At 40.1% G+C, this 4,893-nt stretch overlaps 1 pseudogene; it reads right to left on the bottom strand.

Annotated features, from left to right (window-relative positions):
- Positions 1-3,943: 3,943 nt before the first annotated feature.
- Positions 3,944-4,399, bottom strand: LOC138072033 (ARL14 effector protein-like pseudogene; annotated as a pseudogene).
- Positions 4,400-4,893: the final 494 nt, after the last annotated feature.

Raw genomic sequence — 4,893 nt, 5'->3', positions numbered from 1 at the left:
CATGAGGATGCAAAAGAAAGGCCACACTGCCCTTTATGACCAAGTCTCAGTCACCATCACTTGGGCCTTATTCTGTTCACTAGAACCAAGTCACTAAGTTCAGCCACCACTTCAGGGAAAAGGATTACAAAATATCAGAGGACCACTGGGGACCATCTTGGAGGGCTACCTACCACACCTTGGGAATTGTTAACTGACTGTAAATAGCATCCTCCAAAAGCTCAGACAAATGTGTTCTTTGCTGTGAAAGTGGTTATAAATTGTTTATCAACCTTTCTCTAGTAGTTTTGTGAACATGGTAACACTATTACCTCTGTGCTTTTCAAATGCAAAGGGCACTGCAGCAGGTAAATGGACAGTGATAACAACTACTTTTGCACTGCAAAGATTCCGGGTAGGTTCAGACGAATTGCTTTAGCTCCCCGACCAGGGATTGAACCCATATCCCCTGAACTGGAAGCACAGAGTCTTAACCACTGGACTGCCAGGGAAGTCCCTGGGTTCCTATCTTTGAAGCACAAGACTGTTCTTTGACTAGAATGAAAGTTCAGTTTGTATTTTCAAGCCCATCTTCACCAATTCAGCGAAGCTGGATACCGGTTTGAGTATTAAAAAGAAAAACTACTGATTCTGATAGCTCATTTTATTTAAACTCTTGGTCTAAGATGACCTGTAAAACAAGCAAAGTATTAGGTTGCTGCAAATGTAATTGAGGGTTCAGTCCACGAAATTTAAATCAGTATAACTAGACTCAAACTCATCTTTGTGAATCAAAATAAGAACCATTACATTCATTCAACACATTTTCACCAACGAGAAATGTTTGTTTATTCCTGTAGCATAAAAATCTGTGCTTCGCAAAAACAGAAATATAGACCAATGGAACAAGACAGGAGACAAGAATGTACAATGGGGCAAAGACAACCTCTTCAATAATCGGTGATGGGAAAAATGGACAGCTACATGTAAAAGAATGAAATTAGAACACTTCTTAACACCATACTCAAAGAGAAACTCAAAATGGATTAATGATCTAAATGTAACACCAGGAACTATAAAACTCTTAGAGGAAAACATAGGCAGAACACTCAATATCAGAAATCAAAGCAAGATCCTCTATGACCCTCTTCCTAGAGTAATGGAAATAAAAAACAAAGTAAACAAGCGGGACCTGATTAAACTAAACGCTTTTGCACAGCAAAGGAAACTATAAGAAAGGTGAAAAGACAACCCTCAGAATGGGAGGAAATAATAGCAAATCAAACAACTGACAAAGGATTAATTTCCAAAATATACAAGCAGCTCATACAACTCAATTCCAGAAAAACAACCCAATTAAAAAGTGGGGAAAAGATCTAAACAGACATTTCTCCAAGAAGACATACAGATGGCTCAGACAGACATGAAAAGATGCTCAATATTGCTCATTATTAAAGAAATGCAAATCCAAACTACAATGAAGTATCACCTCACACTGGTCAGAATGGCCCTCATCAAAAAGTCTACAAACAGGAGAGGGTGTGGATCAACACTTGCACTGTTGGTGGGAATGTAAATTGATACACTCACTATGGAAGACGGTATGGAGATTCCTTAAAAAACTAGGAATAAAACCACCATATAACCCAGCATTCCCACTGCTAGGCATATACCCTGAGGAAACCGAAACTGAAAAAGACACATGTACCCCAATGATCACTGCAGCACTGTTTACAACAGCTAGGACATAGAAGCAACCGTGATGTCCACTGCCAGATGAATGGATAAAGAAGTCGTGGTACATATACACAATGGAATATTACTCAGCCATAAAAAGGAACACATTTGAGTCAGTTCCAATGAGGTGGATGAACCTAGAGCCTATTATACGGGGGAAGTAAGTCAGAAAGAGAAAGATAAATATCGTCTACTAATGCATATATACAGAATCTAGACAGATGGTACCAAAGAATTTATTTGCAGGGCAGCAATGGAGGAACAGACTCATGGACACGGGGAGAAGGCAGGAGAGGGTGAGATGTATGGCGAGAGTAACGTGGAAACTTGCATTACCGTATGTAAAACAGATAGCCAAAGGGAATTTGCTCTATATCTCAGGGATCTCAAACAGGGTCTCTGTACCAACCTAGAGGGGTGGCATGGGGACGGAGATGAGGGGGAGGTTCAAGAGGGAGGGGACATATGTATACTTATGCCTGATTCATGTTGAGGTTTGACAGAAAACAAATTCTGTAAAGCAATTATCCTTCAATTAAAAAATAACATTTAAAGATAAATGAATAATTTTTTAAAAATCTGTGTACACCCGTGGTGGATTCATGTCAATGTATGTCGAAACCAATACAGTATTGTAAAGTAAAATAAAGTAAAAATAAAAATTAAAAAAAAAATCCGTGCATCAGGATTTGATTAAATTCTTGGAAAGCATTTTCTGCCTCCTGCTGGTTGTGGAAGCCTTTCCCTCACAAAAAGTTGTCAGGATGCTTGAAGAAGTGGTGGGCAAGAGGTCAGGTGAATATGGCGGATGAGGCAAAACTTTTGCACCAACCTAATATCACTATCAGGAATTTCTGATGCAAAGTGATTGGTGTTTGCCCAAGAACAAAACATGGATTTGCTTCAGGGAAGGGGGGAAAATGTATTTTTTTCTCTCTTGGGTCTAAAACACACGCACTTTCTCACACACAAAAAAATCAAAGTAAGGAAAATTAAATGCTTTTTATTAATGAATTTGCCACACAGAGATTTTGGGTGAGTTAGTCAGAGGCAAAAGTGGTTTCAGGTGAATATTTTCTAGTGGGTAAACATACATAGCCATTTGGTGGGACAGAGATAGGAGCCTTCTGTCTATTTTTAGCCCATTATTTCTGCAGCCTCGGCCAGGGCCTGCACAACTGTGTTCAGTGGAAAGACTGAACTCTTTGTGCCGAATCCAAAGCTTCAGAAGGAGCAATTAAATGTTCATGAGACATAAACGTGGAAAAGTGGAAAAAGCAATTTTCTCCTTACAGATAGATCATTTGAAGAAAACTTGGTATCAAAGATGACTGAAGAGAAACTTTCCCGATGACGCTGTGGGTGTGAACAGTTTCATAGAGATTTTCCCTAGAAACAGTTTTGCACAATAGCTGCCAAACCTGGCCCAGATGTTTCACATCAGTCTTCTGAGATGGTATCTTCACTGAGGTCAGCAGAAACTCTAGCTGAATTTCCTTAAATCCTATACCTCTAAGACCAAATGCAACTTAGGCCTTAGGAATTTTATACCACGTTGGCCAGTTCTGTGTGGCTGGTAACCTTAGCCACTAAAAAACTGCTTTTAAATCATTTCTAGGTAACAATTAGATTAAAATTCGTCCTTTGAAGTCTGCTTCCAGTTGGCATTTTGGATATCACTTAAATTGAATCTCTCATTTTGTGCTCATATGTTGGGACAGTTGGCCATGGGGCCTAGTAAATGTTTTTTTTTAAAAAACAAATTTCATTTTAATATTGTTAAAACAGTAACACTAAAAGCATGAGACTATGAATATGCAGTGCAAGTCAATCCAAATAGAATTCTGATTTAGAATTGATAATGTGTAAGATCCTAACGGTAACTATTATAAACATATGTTCTTTGTCAAGATAAGCTCTCAGCTACAGAATTCTAAAAAACCTAAAACTCCATCTCCTAAGGTACCAGCAAAGAGGAAAGGGATTTTTAACCCGAGAGCAGAGTAGGAATTCAGTTGCTGGTTACCAGGGGAGGAATCTGAGTCATCACAGCAGGAAGGTTAGAGAAAGACAGTGCATTACACAGGGTTCTATGGCTTCAGAGAACACTAACTAGTCTAAATTATATTTGTAAAACTTTTTTTCCCCCAGTCCTAAAATTCACCCAGGAGACAGAGGCTGGTATAACTGCAAAGCAGAGAAAATGCATCAGCCTGGAGGGCTGCTCCTAGTCAGAGAGGTCGAATGGCATCTTGCTGATGACCTCCCCATTCTCATCGACTATGGTGTGGTAGACCCAGCGGCGGTTGCAGCGGCAAGTGGGCCCACACTTGGTGGAGTTACACTTGGGGCACGGGTAGAAGCAACCCTGGCAGTCTTTATCAAGGCAGTCACACAGGTCAGCCTGATTGAAGGTGAGCCTGCCCTTTTCGTCATACTTGTTGACTTTGCGTTTTACAGGAACAGACTCATTCTTGCTTGCCATTTGCCCTTCCTTCATCAGCTGCCTTAATTTAGGGTTAAAGTTGGCTGCCTGAGGCCCGGAATTTTGAAATGACAACGGTTTTAACTGCTGCTCCACCCGTTTCATCTGCTTCAGTTCCATCTCACTTGGTTTCTCAGGAGAACTTGGACGTGCAGGTCTCTCTCGCACGGAACTGCTTTTTTCTGCTTGTTCACTCATTTCTGCTCACCTGGGGACACAAACAAAGTCAGCAACCATTTGTGGGAGCTCAGTCAACCATGAAGACGCTGGAGCAGGTAAACATCATTTCAGAATGGGCCTATCAAGTTTTTACTTCAAACCTGGGTTAAGTGGATAGGAGCAAGTTTATCAACACCAACAAATCTTTGGACAAAAGTGCTTTTATCAGATAGTATTTCCTCCTTTATTTAACCATCTCTTTTTTCTATCAACTGTTTAAATAACCATTCATGTTGGTCTAGACTAGTACTTCTCAAACATTAGTGTGCGTATGAATCAGGAAACATCTTGTTAAAAACTAGATGATGATTCAGTTAGGACTGGGATGGGGCCAGAGAATCTACCTGTCTAATGTATGCCCGGATTATACTGATATTGCTAATGCCAAACCTACTTTGAGTCTCAAGGGCCTAGAGCTAAACCAATAGTGATCAGGGGCAAAAATTGCTTCGCTTTAATAGAAACCCAGTTAT

Source organism: Capricornis sumatraensis, chromosome X (genome assembly GCF_032405125.1).
Source record: "Capricornis sumatraensis isolate serow.1 chromosome X, serow.2, whole genome shotgun sequence".
In the NCBI taxonomy this organism is placed as follows: domain Eukaryota; kingdom Metazoa; phylum Chordata; class Mammalia; order Artiodactyla; family Bovidae; genus Capricornis; species Capricornis sumatraensis.
This window is presented reverse-complemented; position numbering and strand designations above follow the sequence as displayed.